This window comes from Marmota marmota, unplaced genomic scaffold (assembly GCF_001458135.2).
Source record: "Marmota marmota marmota unplaced genomic scaffold, marMar, whole genome shotgun sequence".
Classification (NCBI taxonomy): Eukaryota; Metazoa; Chordata; class Mammalia; order Rodentia; family Sciuridae; genus Marmota; species Marmota marmota.
In genome coordinates this window covers 3697753-3715987 of record NW_025999949.1, presented here as the reverse complement: position 1 = coordinate 3715987, position 18235 = coordinate 3697753, and the positions used below count along the sequence as shown (strand labels likewise).

The following is an 18235-nucleotide window of genomic DNA, read 5'->3' as shown; positions in this document are numbered from 1 at the left end:
TAATTGTTCCCTTTCCCCTATTCCAGCTAGAATTGTCCCATAAGCAAATAAGCACAGTAGGTTCATATCTGTTATTTGATTAAAAACAAAAACATCTAGAATGGAAGTCCAGGTACACAATCATGCTGCTGCTACCTATAAAAAACTGACACTTATAGAAATATGTCTTCTTCTGCACCCCTTTTGTTATACCTTAAGGATCCATATGCTTCAGAGACATAATTTGGTTTTTGTCTACATGAAGGTCAAAGTCTAGTAAGAATGACATGGGAGCTGCAGGAGACATCATAGGTGCATAAGTCTGTTCAGGGCACAGCTGAGGTGCAAGGTGGACAGTGGCTCTTCTGCCTGCTTGGTAAAAGTTAGCAGAAAACTATCCATGGAGAAAGGGGACTGGAGCTGCCATTCATTGATTTAAAAACTTGTATTAAGTGGTAGGTGTATTCCACAGAGGTGAGTGTCCATTGAGGGTGATGAGCTCTGAAATAATAACCATGGTCATCAATATATAGCCATCAGTTGTGATAAATACAGCAGAGGAAAAGAATAGTGGGCGACGAGCCACTGTTTCCTTTTAGAGAGAAATACTTCTGAGAAGGTCTCTCTGAGGGAGTCACATTGAATCCCAAAGTTTCTTTAAAGAATGAGTTCAAGTCAGGTCAGTGAAGATAGTTGGGAAGGGGCCTCCTCAGTTCAGGAATGACTTTGCTCAGGAGGGAAGCGGAACCTACAGAGTGCTGGGCCAGCTACAGATGAGCAGTGGAGGAGGAGGTTGGTGTCAGGTGAAGAGAGACAAGGGACAGCTCACAAAGGACCCAGGAGAAGGAGTTTTTATCTTGACAGAAGGGAAATTAAAAGATGGATCCTTTTGCAGGTGTAACAGGGAGGAGTTGGTTGGTTAGGACAGGAAGACCTGAATATCACAATAATTGGAAAAGTATAAGCAATTTCATAAGCTGGAGCATGGGGCGTGAGGAAGCTCACCATGCTGAATTTGGAATTCTTTCTTCAAGCAATAGGGAGACTTTGAAGAGTGGCTATAAACAGGGTGACATATCAAATGCATATTTGAGAAAGATAAATCACAAGTCTCGATAAATTCATTGAAGGCATGGAAGGCTGGAAGATTTGAAATTTTTTAGTAAATAGAGGATGAAGGCTTGACCTAATGCAGTGGCAACAAGAAGAAGAGGAGACCAAGATGTTCAGTAGACACGATCTACGGGAGCTGGTTATTGGTGAGATGATGAGGAGGAAGATTTTAGGATGCCCAGGCTCCTGGCTTCTGTGATGAGGGAAAAGCAGAAGGTAGAGGAGCGGCAGGTTTGGGCAAGGGATGATGGGTTTGATTTGCCCCTGATAAGTGCTAAGGGCTTCTGGGAGAGCCAGCCTGATGTTACGGAAGTTAATGTTTTCTGAAGTTGATGGAGTTCTCTCTGAATATTTTTCATATGTTAACATGGTATTTATTGAGAGAGTTGGAAGCACGCAAACTATTTATAAAGAAGTACTTGCATTTTACAACTGACAGATTGCTTTATTCAGAATTATTCACAACAGGCTTATTTTTTTGGTGTTCAAGAGACATTCGACTTTGTCAGTTTTGAAAATTTGTTTTTTCTGGTATGTTTAGATGGTGGCTTTTCAAAAACTGTAAAATATTACAATTAGCCTTGCTGCGTTCTGTTTGCTTCCCAGTTTCCCATGAAACAGACAAGTTCAACATCTGGCTTTCTTCTTTCTAAGGACTCTGGCAAAAAAGCAACAAAGATTAGACTTTACACTTGACGGATCATGCAGTTGGGATAGTTTCATCCAAAGTTGAGTCCAGAGCGGAGTGAAGCTGCGGCGGCAGAGCTGCTCTGTGTAATGTTACAGAGGAGCCACATGGGAGGAGCCCTTTTATGGAAGGGCGTTCTTGAGATGCGTGCAATAGCCCATTCTGAGCGGAGATGCACCAAGGCTGTGTTGAGACACCAGGAGAACAAGATCTGCACTGGGCTTCCTTTTCCTCTTGTCAGCCCAGAACCTTGTTGGCTGATCGCGGCAGTTCTTCCTTCTTTACTTCATTTTTCAATGTCAAATCCTTGGATTCTGAACTTGAAAATCCCTTTCCCAGCTTGAAAGTCATTTATTCTTAGGGCTGGAAGGGACCTTGATAATTATAATTATCTTTTTTTGGCTTTTTTTTTTTCCCCTGGGGGAATTACTGGGGATTGAGCTCAGGGGCACTTGATCCTTCAGCCACATCCCCAGCCTTATTTTGTATTTTATTTAGAGACAGGATCTCACTGAGTTGCTTAGCACCTTATTAAATTGCTGAAGCTGGCTTTGAACTTGAGATCCTCCTGCCTTAGCCTCCTGAGATTACAGGTGTGCACCTCTGTGCCCGGCATCTCTGGCACTTTTGCGGTTAGGATATTTCTCATCTGGAAAGAAAGGTGAAGCAGTGTGGCCACGGTCATCCAGCTGGCTCAATACTGACCTCTCTGCCCCAGTTGGACTCCCTTTTCAGAATAGTGGGGATGGCAGCCTCTCTCCTCCATTTATTGTGTTGTTTATCAGAAGTTAAGAGTCTTCCTTCACTTGATAAAGCCTCTTGGAAATAATTTGGCTCATTGGAAGGAAGCAAACACATGCTTTTCTCTGAAAACTTATTTTTGTTTCTTTCCAAATGGTTTTCGTTCTAGCCCAGTGTGATTCCTCTTTATTCTAAGAGCACTCTCACAGCACAGCATGACATCTCTCTAATGGCTGAGCTCCGCAAAACCCCACGTGCTCTGGAGCAGGGCACCTCCTCTCCAAGTCAGGAGATGCTAGAAACTGGCAGGCACCACAGCTGGGATTTTAGGGTGGGGGATGATAGAAGTTTCCGAGAAGCAGCAGTGGATTCAAATGGACTTTCAATAGGATCCTCTTGATTCTTTAAATTAAGACTCTCATACCTCTGTTGGTCCTAGGAATGAGCACACCATAACTCCTGGCCCATGGTGGGCACGTGATACTTGGAGTACTGGCCCAGTTAAGGGAGAGAATGGGAGATTTTTAAAAGGCGCTGTGAGATGAGGAAACAACACATGTAGTGCTTACCATTAACTCTCTTGGATTGGTAAGAAAGGATTCGGGAATTCTTTTCTTAGGAACTGAAATGTCAATGAGGTCCATGCTTTTTAACATGGAATAATCATTCTGGCCTGGGTGTGAGTGCAGGGAGGGTGAATACTTCTCCAGGTCTTTGTGATGTCCATTTTCTGACCCATTAAGGGCCTGGCTTACAGTCAAAAGCCTTTCCCCTCCCCACTTCTGCTGGAAACTTGTTTTCTAAGGCAGCAAACACAGACTGATCCACTTCTGGAAAAGTGAAGGGATGATGGGGGAGAAACATCAATTAGTAGCTCCCAACAGAATCCCACATTTGTAAGAGCTCCGTTAAAGCAAAGCAGGGACTGTTGAGTGAACAGGTGGGAGCTGTTTCTGAGAGCAGAGAGTAAGAGCTGCTCTCTGACCTAAGCACACTCAATGAGGAGGAGCTGTATCCTGGTGGATTTTGCTCAAATCTTGGGAATAAATATTCAGAAATTTCTTCTTGCCACAGCAAAGCTTTATTCTTTTTTCCCCACGTTTTATTGGTGTATTATAGTTGTTCAAAATGGTGGGATGTATTGTTACATATTAGTTCATGCACATAGTATAACAATATAACTTTCAATAGGATCCTCTTGATTCTTTAATTTAAGACTCTCATACCTCTGTTGGTCCTAGGAATGAGCACTCCATAACTCCTGATTTTTAACATGGAATAATCATTCTGGCCTGGGTGTGAGTGCAGGTATATATGTTGCTGGTATCACTCCCCAGCACTCCCCCCTTGCCCTCCTCCTCCCTCTGCCTTACCTCCATTCTCCTGATTTCCCTTTGATTTTCATGAGATCCCTCCTCCCCACCTTTCTTTTTCTTTTTCCCCTCTAGCTTCCACATTTAGAAAAAAACATACGACCCTTGACCTTCTGAGCTTGGCTTATTTTACTTAACAGAATATTCTCAAGTTTTATCCATCTTCTTGTAAGTGACATACTTTCATTTTGCTTCATGGCTGAATAAAACCTCATTGTGTATCTATTCCACATTTTCTTTATCCTTTTATCCATTGGTGGAGAACTGGGCTGGTCCATGGTTTGGCTATTGTGAATTGTAACCAAAGCTGGATTCTGCATCAAAACACTCACAGGGAATCGGAGCTCCAGGGCAGCCCAGGGACTCCGTGTGTTGCATGTTCTCTGTTCATCTTTTCAAATCCAATCTGTTCCTTCCCCACTCTGTTCTGGGCCCTGGGAGGCTTATCTCCTTGAACTACACCAATGGGCCTCTCTGTCTTTTGGTTTCTGTTTTGATTTGGCCCATGGTGGGCACCCATGTCACCACCCCATGGTGATTTCCTTAATCTTGCTCATTCCTTCTAAATAGTCCCCTTCATTGAAGTTCACTCATGAGTATGTCATCTCTTTCCTGCTGCCACCCTGAACTAATACATCATCCAGTCCTATATGTCCATTTTACGAATGAGGAAACAGAGTCACAGAGAGTTCTATTGGCTTTTCTCCCTTTACTCCTTATTTTCAAACCACTTTTCAGTCTTTAAAACCGAGCCCATGAGGTCTTGAAATGCTGGATTGGGGATTAGGAAACTTCTGGCACTATGGCTTTCTGTTCTAATGTGATGATAGGTTTGCGAGAAACTTAAATTTATCAAAAAAACTGTGCTTTTAAACATTTTTTAATAGGACAAAAAAATAGAAGAGACTCCTCAGGGAGACTGCTGTCCTCCATTGGGTAGTGGGAAGTCAGAAATGCCTTCTTCCTCTGGACAGGAAGCACCAGGGCCAGGGCTTAGCTACAGGAATGTGGGCTGATTTGTCCCCCACCCAGTATGTGAGGAATAAAAATTTGTGGTCATGCCTCTAACCACATGTGAGTGAATATGGTCTGTGTGGGGGGGGGCGGGGGAGGGAACTTGCATTCTTCTTTTGTTAACTTTGCAAAGGTCTCTGTAGAGTCTCTGTAGTGGCAATGCCTGTCCTTATGTGAAATTACTGTTCTGTGTGTATGAAGTAAAGCCCCTGATGGTTTCTGTCAGTGATGCATAGAATGATTGAGAAAGAAATGTGGGTCTTAGGCTGAAATCAAATTGTTGACACATATTACTAAGATTTTCTTGCCAACATCAATACTTATTCAAAGATGTCGTAAACTTAGGAAAAAGTCCCAAAGACAATCCTTGAGCCTTCTTGTAAGAAATGCCATACCACTTATACTCTTGAGGAGTATAAGCATAGAGGACAATACTGTGGGGACACCAATTTAAATGGAAATACCTACCCAATTTTATTTCACTTATATTTTCATATTTTCCATTTTATAGACAAAATAAAACACCATGTCTAAAAAAAGCAATAATAAGTATAGCATTAAAAATATCGTCTTAGCCTTCTATCACATTTCAATGTGCTGCCATTTTCTTCTTTGTGTATATAATACATTGCTTCTGATCAGTGAATCATAACAATGAATATGGTATTGAAGTGAGACACCTATGAAATTGTCAGTGTGAATCAAACGATGAGTTGGAAAGCTAAGGATTTACTCAATGAGGACTTCAGTGTCTTCTGGGAGACTACTGCTGGGCTAGGCATGGAGGATACAGCTGAGAACAGAGATGATTCCTTGTCACAGTGGAGACCAGAGAGATTGAGTAAACGCGTTGCAGGTATGGTGTTACAGAAGGAAAAGTACAGCCTTCTGGGTATGTTCACAGGGAGTCCAACAGTCAAGGGCAGCAGCTGATCCAACTCTTAGGTGGAGATCAGAAGGATGCATGGGAGTGAGCCCAGTGGAGGGGAGTGGGGAAGGGGGAAGGACAGGGCTGGCAGAGTGAGAAGTGCATGCGACAGCAGGGAGTGCAGGAGTGGAGAGCTCAAGGACCACTGGAGCAGCGGGAGCCCAGAGAGTGGTACAGGAATGAATGTCAGGAGCATGAAGTGGAGGCCGGGCCTTCTAACCATGGCAAGGAGTCTGTCCTTCATGGAAGGGGTCAGGGGAAATTGTGGAAGGGGTTTCAGGAGAAGAGTGTCCTGCTCAAGTTTTAAAATTATCACCCAGGCTGTGGCAAAAATGAAGTGCTGTAGATCCCAGGCAGATGAGAGGACCACGGCAGGGTCACACTCCACGCATTAGAGGGCTAGAGGATGGGATGGAAGAAAGTGTCAGATGATGCCCAGGAATCCTAGAGCAGGTGACAGTCCTACCACTGGTTGCGATCTTCAGATAGTAAGTATATCCTTAGTTCCTGATAATCTAAAATAATGATTTTCTTTGTTTTTTGACAGAGTGACATCTGACTTGAGCCTTTGGTGTGCTGTGGGAGATCCGCCACCAGGTAAATACAGAACAAGTGTTTCTCAGATTTATAAGCCATACTTTTTTTTCCTGCCTCCCTAAGACCTAAATGCAATGTTATATTTAACCCTTTTCATACCCATATGAGTTAGTTGCTGTGTTAGGTGTATCCTATCTGTGAGGAATCAGAGGCATTAAGAAGTTAGGCAATTTGATGAACACGCACAAAGATATTCATTCCACCCTAAATTATAACAACAAAATAAAAAGAAAGGGAAACTAAATATTCAACAAAATAAGAAGAAAGGGAATCCAAATATTCAACATTAGCCAAAGTGTAATAAATTAGTGATGGTACACTCATTTGATGGAGGTATTTTGATAACATTCTATATCAGATAAAGAAGTTTCTCTTTGCTGGGGGTGGTGGCTCACACCTGTGATTCCAATGGTTCCGGAAGCTGAGACAGGAAGATTGTAAGTTCAAGGCCAGCCTCATCAATTTAGGGAGGACCTAAGCAACTTAGCAAGACCCTGTCTCAAAATAAAAGTTAAAAGGGCCTGAGGATGTGGCTCAGTGGTAAAGCATCCTTGGATTTAATCGCTGGTATGAAAATAACAAGTTTCTCTTTTATTCCTAGTTTACTAAATTTTGTTAAATGTTTTTCTGTATTTACTGGGATGACCAGATGACATATTTTTTCATCTTTAAGTGTTATTTTTTTATATTTATGGATTTTTTTTAAAAAAACCGAATCTAACTTGCAATGATGAGATAAAACCAACTTGGTCATAATATATTATTCTTCTATATTTAGCTATATGTTTATATGTAGTTTGCTAAACTGTAGTCATAAGTGAGATTGAATTAAAAATTTCTTTCTAGTATTTTCCTTATCAGGAATGATTTTCAAAATATTGCAATTACTTGCTATTTGAATGTATGGTGGAACTTGACAGTAAAACTGGGCCTGATGTTCTCACCTATGGATTGAGTTTATGACTTTTTTAGTATTTTTTTCTCAAGTCAGTTTTGTTGTTACACTTTTGATTATTGGTGCATGTTTTTTGGCTATGTGTGCAAGAGAGGAGTTTCTGGGACTTAGGATCCATGGTCTGCTTTAGAAGATAATATTAGTTTTCCGAGATGGTTGGATCAGTTTCAAAATTTTACACTCCAACCAGGAGTGCATGAGTGTTCTAATTTCTCCATGTTCTTTCTAATACAAGATATTTTCTGTTTTTATTTATTTACTTACTTTCATTGAAATGCTTCCTGTGGGTATTTTGTAGTGTAACATTCTAGTTTTAATTTGCATTTCCTTATAGACTAATGTGGCTGCAAATCTTTTCATAGATGAATTGACTACTGGATATCTTGAGCACTTTCAAATGTTTTAAAAAATGTGAAAAAATTGAGTTGCCTTTCTTATTTAAGTTATATTTTTTTTATTATAGACATTTTAAATGACATGTATTCTGGACATAAGACCTTGGAAGGACACAGACACACAGACACACACACACACACACACACACACACACATACACATACACACACACACAGCAAATATATCCTCTTTTTTGATTTCCCTTTTTACTCTCTTTCTAAGGAATGAAAATTCCTTTAAAATAGTGTCAAGGATCAATTTTTTCCTTTGTAGTTAGTATTATTACATTTTATTTAAGAAATCTTGGCCTTATTCCAAGATCACAAAGATATTTTATGCTTTCTTCTGAAAGCTTTGTTATTTTACCCTTACATTTTAATCTATAATTCATGTAGACTCCATTTCATTATGCATGGTCTGAGATAGAGAGTCGAGATTAATTTTTTTTTCTATGTGGGTAGCTAGTGGACCAAGTCCATTCTTTTGCCAAGGCACTATTTATCATATTCATTTATTTCGGTTAGTTTTTCTGAGTTTTAATTAATACCCAGTAAAATTTACTCTCTTAAAAGACAAGATTTGGAAAGTTTCAACAAATATATACAGTGGTGCAACTCCCACCACAGTCAAGATGTAGACTATGCCCAGCACCCCAAAGAGTGGTCCTTAGTGCTCAATCCATTCTCCCTAGCTTCAGCCATTAAAAACCATGATCTGATTTGTCCCTCCATTTTTCCTTTTTTGTCCCCAGAATATATAAGTGGAATTGTGTAGTACATAGTTTTTCATTTCAACTTCTTCCACTTGGCATACATTTGTTGAGATTCATCCATGTTGTAGTAAATACCAATAGTTTGTTCCTTTTTTCTTGAGTACAATTCTATTGTGTGATGAACCATGTTTCACTTATCCCTTCACAAATTAAAAAATGTTCGGGTTACTTACAGAGTTTGGCTACTGTGGAGAAAGCTGCTATAAATATTCATGAACAGGCCTCTGTGCGGACATGCCTTTTCATTTCTCTGAAACTCAGAAACAGACACACCTCTTCTTCCAATTAGCCCTTTACTAGGAGTGGATTTACTGCATCACGTTGGAACTGTAGTGAGGACATGTTTAACATTATTTAAAAAATATACCCAAACTGTTCTCATAGTGACCATGACATTTTACATTCCAATCAGCAGTATATGAAAGCTTTAGTTCCTCCACAGACTCTCCAGCCCTTGGAATTATGAGTCTTTGTAATTTTAGAAATTAGAATTAATTTTTAATGTTATCCCATTGTAGTTCCAATTTTACACAAAATGGTGTTGAGCATCTTGGGGAAGTGTTTTTTTCAAATCATTCACCTGTTTTTAAAATCATACATCTTCATATTATGAAGCTACTACGGGATGTATTTTGTATACAAACCCTTTATTAAATATGTGCTTTGCAAATATCTTTTCTCAGTCTCCAGCTTGTTTGTTCATGCTATAAAAAGTGTTATTCAAAGAGCAGTAATCTAAAAATTTTGATGAAGTTCAATTTATAATTTTTTTTCTTTTATGGAGGAATAGTTTTGTGTCCTAAGAAATTCTTGCTAAACCGAGGGTATAAAGATTTTATTTATTTTATAAATTGTACACATATTTGATAAAGGGTTTGTATACAAAATACATCCCATAGTAGTTTCATAATATGAAGGCATTTAATTTTAAAAACAGGTGCATGATTTGAAAAAAACACTTCCCCAAGATGCTCAACACCATTTTATGTAAAATTGAAACTATAATGGGATAATATTAAAAACTAATTCTCATTGCTAAAATTACAAAGACTCATAATTCCAAGTGCAAGAGAAGTTAAGGAGGAACTAAAGTTTTTTCATATGCTGCTGAAATTTTACTGTGTTAAGTTGTACAGTTATTTGGTTCATTTTGAGGTAAGTTTGTGTATTGTCTGAGGAAAGGTCAAAGTTCACATTATTTGTGTTATATGAATCATTTAGTTACTCATGTTATATGAATGACTAAATTTTCTAGTACTACATGCTAAAAAAAAAACCTGTCCTTTTCCTCTTTTAATCACTTTTCACCTTTCTCTTTTTCTCCTTCCTTTGGAACTCTAATAACATGCATATATCACTATTTATAGCCTGGTCTTATACTACCAGCTCTCTCTCCCTCTTTTTAAGTTCTCCTTTCCCTTTGGATTTCAGTTTGGAAAATTTCTATTGACTGTCTTTCAGTTTACTGACTCCTTTCTTAACTATTCCTGTCTACCGATCAGACTGTCAGAGAAATTCTTCACTTCCAATATTTCCTTTTTACTTCTAGAATTTATATTTGATTCTTTCCCATGGTTTTCCTCTGTCTACTGAGACTCTCCATCTTTTCTTGCAATTTATCATTTTTCTTTTCTCTGTGAGAGTCTTTAACATGTTAATCATAGATATTTTAAAGTCTTTGATTCTTTCAATAACTGGGACATCTCTCTGTCTAGTTCTGTTGATTGCTTGATCTTGACAATGAGTTGTTTTTTATTTTCCTTGTTTTGTTGAATATCTTGTAATTTTAATTAAAGGTCAGGCAGTGTTCATAGAACACTGTTTTTTAAAAAAATTGCTATTTTTAGTTATACATGACAGCAGAATGTATTTTGACATATCATATATACATGAAGTATAACTTGTGGTTAAACATGATGTGGAGTTACACTAGTTGTGTTTTCATATATGAACATAAGAAAGTTATGTCTGGTTCATTCTAAAGTCTTTCCCATTCTTATCCTCCCTCCCTTCATCTGTTAAATCTGGTGAACCTCCATTCTTCTCCTACCCTACCCACCTATTGTAAGCATCTGCATATCAGAAAGAACATTTGGCCTTTGGTATTTTGGAATTGGCTTATTTCACTTAGCAGGATAGCCTTGGTTCCATCCATTTCTTGGTAAATGCCATAATTTCATTCTTCTTTCTGGCTGAAATATTCCATTGTGTGTAAGTGCCACATTTTCTTTTCTATTCATCTATTGAAAGGCACCTAGGTTGGTTCTATAGCTTAACTATTGTGAATTGAGCTGCTATAAACATTGATGTGGAAGCATCAATGCTGATTTTAAGGGTATATACTGAGGAGTGGGATAACTGGGTCAAATGGTGGTTCCATTTCAAGTTTTCCAAAATGCTTTCCAGAGTGGCTGCACCAATTTGCATTCTCACCAGCAATGTATGAGTGTACCTTTTCTCTCACAACCTCACCAACATTTATTGTTACTTGAATTCTTAATAATTGCCATTCTGACTATAATGAAATGGAATCTCGGTGTAGTTTTAATTTACATTTCTTTAATTGCTAGAGATGTTGAACATTTTTTCATATATTTGTTGACCTATCCTATTACTTCTTCTATGAAGTATCTGTTCAGCACCTTTGCTCATTTATTGATTGGGTTATTTGTTTTCTTGGTGTTCAGTTTTTTGAGTTCTTCATATATCCTGGAGATTAATGCTGTATATGAGGTGCAGGTGGCAAAGATTTTCTCCCATTCTCTAGAGTCCCTCTTCGTAGAATACTGGTTAATAAATTAAATAATGAATATATCTCTCCTTCTGTAAGGCTGTTGACAGAGGCTGAGTCAATCTTGTTGGTTTTTGGCAATGTTATTTGTTAGTAGTGAGTTTGGGTGGGGTTGTGCTTCTAATTTCTGTAGTTAACTGAAGTGTACAAGACTTCAGATTTCTCCAGTGAGTTGCCGTATGCTGAGTTTTGTTTGGTATAACAAACTGTCAATGTTCTACTCCATCCTCAGCTTCCAGATGATCTTCCACACCTGCTTCCAGATGATCTTCCACACCTGCTCCACAGATGTGCTCTTTCTCTGTGTTTGTACTATCTCTTAGCAGTAGACTGCTCTTGGTCATTGCTCAGTGCAAAGCTGTGAAGATGGTTTCTCAGTTCTTCTGGTTAACCTCAGTCTTAGGCCTTTTATATCTGGGCCTTGGGGCTGAGCTTTGTCAGTTTCCTGCTCTTTATAGTGGTCAATCTCTGCCTTGTATCTGTGGGGTATCTTGGGTGAGAGAGAGTTTCCTGCCCCTCTCTCAGTGAGAGCAGACTTCCTGTTTGTGTCAGTGCAGGATTCTGGACCTGAGAGTTTCTTGTTCTTCCTTGGGACAGATGGCAGGCTATTGCTTCTGTCCTTTTCCAAGGATCAAAGGATCTTTGCTCTGACATGGGAATTAGGGAGGTTTTCTGCTCCTTGTCCAGTGGTTGAAACCTGTGGATTACTTTGAAATAAAATTATGAAAAATTGATAGAATTTCTTGCCTGTGTCCCACTAAAGGAAGCATTCTCCAGTCCCTGACCTTGCCTTTACTCTTTCTCATGAGCACCCATTGCAGACAGGTGGAAAAAAAAAAAGCTAGAGAGAGAGAGAGAGAGAAAGAGAGAGTTTGAATTCATACTTCTGAGGTTCCCAGGGATTCTACATTGCCTTGCTAGCCCACACTTGTCCTTTAAAAACTCATTTAAAGTTTAGCTGTTTTCTCATGTCTGCATTTATGATGGCCACCTCTTCCTACTATGCCCTGCCAGAAGTGACACTGTATGTGTCCTGTTTCCTCTTGGAGAGGCATATCACTATTTGCAAATTAGTTCCCCTGGTTGCCTTGAGGCCTTGCTTTCTGAAGGGCTCAATACAAGTTATGATTTTGTTGATTATGTAGCTTTTTCTTGTTGTTAGGATGAGACTGATATTCTTGGTGCCTTTCTACAGTCTAAGTGGATGCCAAACTGTGTTGCATCATTTTAAGAGTCACTGATGTAAGTTTTGGTGCAAATAAATTTGCCAGTCAGAAATGAATAAAAGCTGAACCAAAAGAAAGCAGAAAACTATAATCCAAAACTTAGTAGGAAAACAGAGAGGATTAAAATGTTATTCTTTTCTTGGGTTGGCTATATTTGACTTTCCTTTTTTTCCTTCTTTTTTCTTATATATACATTTTCTTTCTTTTTTGGTTTTTTTTTTTTTGAGGGCTGTGTGGTTACGAGGATTGGGCTCAGGGCACTTGCTTGGCCACTGAGCCACATCCCCAGCCCTATTTTGTATTTTATTTAGAGACAGAATCTCACTGAGTTGCTTAGTGCCTTGCTTTTTGCTGAGGCTGGCTCTGAACTCACAATCCTCCTGCCTCAGCCTCCCCAACTGCTGGGATTACAGGCATATGCCATTGCGCCTGGCAATTTTTTTCATATTTTTAATTGGTGAATTATAGTTGTGCATAATGGTGTGATTTGTTGTTACAATCACATATTATAGCAATACATTTTGGCCAATCATTCCCAGTCTTTTTTTTTTTTCCTCCCAGGCAATACAGGCCTCAGTGGCAGGAATTGAACAATATAGAATATCTTAATGTGAGGTCTGGGGTGAGAGACAGAGGAAGACTTGCTTCTGCCTGACAGAATTGCCTTCAGGAGAGGGAAATGAAAAAGACAAAGAGACAGCAGAACAGGTATCCTGGAGAAGTGCCCAGAAGAGGAGTGTGAAATAAAGGATTAGAAAGAGGACTACTGAGGTCTGTGGAACTAAGGAGTGTATCACTAATTCCGACAGATCCTCCTGGTTCCCTGCCATCTCAGGAGTGGTTCCCTCGACTTCCAGCTTGGATGTATTTAACCTTTGATGTTACTGTTACTCCAGTGGTGGTCTTGGTGAATGGAAATGACAACCCCCAAAAACAGTGGCCTGGGAAGAGGGAGGGAGGAAGCAGGTGAAGCACTGATAACATCGATCCTTTCCTAATACATCCTTTCCCAGTGACAGTGCAATGGACTCTCTATTCTTGTCCTATAATAACTCTGCCCAGTTAAAATAAATTTCAGATTCTTATAACATGTTTTCTGAATGCCCCAACTGATATGTTCTGCTAAAATCTTCAATGGTCAGTTAATCTCCCAGTGTGCAACCTATATAAACCCATATCTCCTCTGTGATTGGGGCCATTTTCTACCCAGAAAGTGAGCCCATCCGATGCCTGACGGATTGACTCCACTGCTGAATAAAAGGCATAGCTGATCCATGAAGTCTGCCTCTGTCCCAGTAATTTATACTTTCATATGATGCCAGAACTATTTTGGTTACTTTTGTATACACTTGGGTTCAATGGCATCAGCATCTGCTCAGAGCAGAATCAGGGGCCCCAGCTCAGACCTGATGAATCTGAATTTGCATTTTAACAAGATTGATAAGAGTGATCCATACGCACTTGAATGGTTGAGAAGCAATGTTTTACATAATCACGGTTTCAATTTTTTTTTTGTAGCCAACTCTACTTTAAGTAATGAGATTAAAATTTTCCTATCAAAATATTGTGAAGATAACTCTAAGGGTACCCTGAGGTACAAGGCACAAAATTAATGAATTTAAATGCATTTTATAGCTAAATTATTCAACTTAGTTTAATTGAACAATTACCATGGTTATGAATATTTAAAGCTTTTTTTTTTTTTTTTTTTTAATTTCCTCCTTGAGCTTTGTGTTCCTAGCATTCTAAAACCTTGACTCTTCTAGCAGTGATTTTCCTGGTGTTTCCTCTTAAAAGGATTTCTAGACCTGTGGTTAGGATTTGAATGTCTGGCCAACTCCCCAACCCCCAATGCACATGTTGAAACCCCAAGTGATGATATTAAGAGGTGAGGGTCTTCATGAGGTGATTAGATAATTGGGTGGAGCTGTCACGAATGGAATTCATGCCTTTAAAAAGAAGCCTGGGGCATTCTTTTTGTACTGTGGATTCAACTCAGGGGCACTTGGCCACTGAACCACATCCCCGGCCCTATTTTGTATTTTATTTAGAAACAGAGTCTCACTGAATTGCTTAGTGCCTTGCTATTGCTGAGGCTGGCTTTGAACTCGTGAACCTCCTGCCTCAGCCTCCTGAGCTGCTGAGATTATAGGCCTGTGCCACCTCACCTGCAGCCTGAGGAAATTCTAAGGGAAATTACCCACAATGCAGCAGGCTCCCTGCGATGAGAAACCTAGAATATCTTACCATAAGCAAAGGCGGCTCAGGTTGTCTTCCTCAGCTGCTCAAAAATTCTCGGCATTAATGGATCTCTTTAATATTCTCACATTGTATACTTTAAAAGGTTTATTGTCTTGAGTTTTCACCTGCTAGGAAACCATTAATTGCAAAGGAAATCAATCTAGGATTTTTTAAAGTGCTACGTGGGGACTGAAATGGAGCAAATTATATTCTATGCACATATGATTATGTCAAAATGAAACCCTCTATAATGTATAATTAGGATGCACTAATAAAAACGTTTTTTAAAAAGTGCTAAAAAATTAAAAAATAAGACTGAGGGAACTTGTGTGCTTTACCTACTGTGTGAGTACATAGCAAGGACTGTCTATGCACTAGGAAAAGACCCCCTCACCAAACACTGAAGCTTTTGGCACCTTTATCTCCAGAACCATGAGAAATAAGTGTTTGTTGTTTATAAGCCACTCACTCTGTGGTATTTTTTATAGCAATCCAAACAGACTAAGACACCTATGCAGTCTGCCTCCTGAGGCAGGTCTCCCTCTCTCCATCTTGGTGTCTGCTCAAAAAACAGGTTCTTGAATGAAGCTGCTTTTCATGCTTTTAAACCAAGCCCACAGGGTCCTAGCAAGAGAACCCCTTCTTCTATCCAGGTCCTTGCCAAGAGCCCTCAAGTTTTTAATCTTCCTAACTTTAAGCATTATGTGTTGGAATGATGGGAGGGGGCTGCTCAAAGGATAGTTTTCTCAATTTTTGGTGAAGGTTAATTTTACATCTATCCCAATTCTTAAGCTATTCTCTTTCCTTTGGTTCCATAAAAGTGCTGGCCACAAGGTAGGATTAGCTAGCCTCTGCTTTCCTTTTCCTTTTAGACTCAGGTCTTCTAAACACATCCCTCTTCCCCATTTAGCAAGAGACAGGAAGTCAAGTTTTCTGGAAATATCATTAAATTGTTTTAAAGTATCTTGTTGACTTTGTGACCATCACATATGTGTTCCAAGCAAATAACCAGAGAAGGGCACGAGGTCATGCTTTTCGTTTGTGTGTTTGGTAAAGACTTGTCTGTCCTGGCCAATGACTTCTGCTTTAATCTCAGAGGTCACCTTGATCTACAGGGGAGACTGGTCATTGGGCCTTTAAGTTGGGCAGATTCCTGCAGCAGAGCAATCAGGGTTAGGTTTGCTGTGGATAGAGAACTAAATGCAGATGCTGGGCCAACAGGGAGCCACAGGTTAGCTCTGTGACCAGGGATCCTAGGTCGGAGAATGAGCTAAAATTATGAAGAGGTTCTACCATAGTTGAGCTCTCCATTGCTTTTATTGCCAAAATCATGTTTATGGGAAAAAAAATGCAGAAACAGAAGGAAGGGTGACCAGACCTCTATGCACTTAACCATACTCAATCTCAACAATTCAAGAAGTCACTCCTTTGGGGGTGAAAGGATTTAGTGACAGGGAGGAATTATCTTCTAATAGTTTCCAGGAGACAGTTTTGTTTCATGTGCCCAGGCAGAAATGGTTGGGAAGGAAAAATGATGTTCCTCCTAATAATTCTTTTGTATGCATGTGTGAGGGTATCATTTGCTAATTGTTATATATTATTACATATTGTGACAATCGTGTTCTATTTGTTGCTTTATCTATCTCCTCAACTCCTGCTAGTAATGCCCTTGTGCTATAGATGGTAATAGGGAAGCTAAGAAAGGGAGAGTTCATGTGTGTTGAAGCTCACATAAAGGAGAAGGGCAGGAGCTGCTTATAGATTTTAAAGAATGGGTGGAATTATTCCAGGAAAAGAAAGGTCACTGAGGACATATAACAGCCCAGGCTGCAGCCAGCAGATATCCAGCTGCTGGAGAAGCTGGCTGTAGTGTTCTTCATTAGATCTCTGCATTGCCTCGCAACAACAAGCAATCAAAGGCACTCACAGGACCGGGCAGCAACTTCTGCAGTGACGCACCCTGCCGGTCCCCTCACCAGAGGAGGTTGATGCAGGTGCCATTGGTGTGCAGCAGTCTCTGGCCCCTCTCTCTGTCCTTGTCATCTTTGACTCCTGCTGCAGTGCTGATTTGGAAACTCATAACAACTGGCCCGGCTCCCCACAAATGCTCAGCCCAGGAGTTGGAGTTGACAGCTAATTGTGGGCGCTGATTGCTCTGCTGACAGTGCTTCATGGCTATTTCAGTTTTTCTTGAGAGTTCCTTAATTAGAGGAAATGACACTGTGTGCTGTCCAATCAGCCTCTTGTCAGATATTATTACATTGATAGGAGAATCGGGCAACATTTGGTGTGCTCTTGGCAAGCTCTTACGAGGTTCACAGCCTCCAGAGATCTGCTTGGCAGAGCAGTGGTCCCCAGTCAGCAGGGAGGAGGTTTGCCCCTGGCTTAAAGAAAGAGTGTTCCACATTCCCACGTGGGCTCAAAGTACCCAGGACTCCCTGGGGCCTCCTGTTCAGGCAGCAGGGTCCCCCGGAAACCTCATGCCTCACGGTGGCCACTGCCCTGATGGAAGGTTAACTTTCCCCTTTCTAAAATGAAATATTACAGGATCCTTCAGCATTTGCTTTTGTGGTTAACATGGATGGAGAGATTCTTCTATTTTTTCCATGGAGGAAACATAGATATGACCCGAGGATGGCTCCTCCTACTTGGTGAAGCTCTAGAGGTGGTTTCATATGGTGAAATCTCACGCCATTGCTTCCACTAACAGGAAGACACTCTTAAGTTAGAAACCATTTAGAGTTGTAAGTTTGAAGAGTTTTACAACTCTGAAGTCCAGAGAGTATCTTTTACTAGTTGTTTCACAGGTAGCAGGCCCTTCTGGGGCTGCTTTTTTGAATGCTTTATTTTGGAATAGCACATACAAACTTCATGTATTTATCCTCATCTAAACATCTAGGTATGAATGCTTTAAAAATTAGATTATTTGTCAAAGACTGTTGATCCCTCTGGTTTCTTATTTGTGGGATTAATTTATACCATCAAAGGTTTATTGATCTTGCTGGGGTGCCCTGGGGTTAACTGTACCCTGTTCTCAAGGAACTTACATTCTAATTAGGAGGTTAGTAGTCTTAACTGGTCTCTCATGACCCAGGTATCTAAGAGGTTTCGTGTTTTTTCTCCTGGAGTTCTCAATGATATAGAGAACAAAGACTAAACAATTGATCCAGAGTTGGAAAGATTAAGAACAAGGATACTGAGAATTCTGTTCCTTATTTATTTATTTATTTTTGACTGGGGTCTTAACAATTCTTGAGCTCAAGGGATCCTCCTGCCTCAGCCTTTCAAATAACTTGGACTACAGGTATATAAGACGTGTTTATGCTTACTTTTTGGTTTGTTACATGGTGTGCTAGGGATTGAACCCAGGGCCATGTGCATGATAAGCATCTATCATTGAACTACATTCTAGCAGATATTG

At 39.9% G+C, this 18235-nt stretch overlaps 1 protein-coding gene across 2 annotated transcripts in view; it reads left to right on the top strand.

Annotated features, from left to right (window-relative positions):
• Positions 1 to 18235, top strand: part of Ncald (neurocalcin delta) — a 403438-nt gene that overhangs the window by 109219 nt on the left and 275984 nt on the right. For both annotated transcript variants that reach the window (XM_048801936.1, XM_048801935.1), the window contains exon 2: positions 6384 to 6433. The gene's annotated coding sequence lies outside the window, so the exon portion shown is untranslated. The remainder of the gene's footprint in view (positions 1 to 6383; positions 6434 to 18235) is intronic.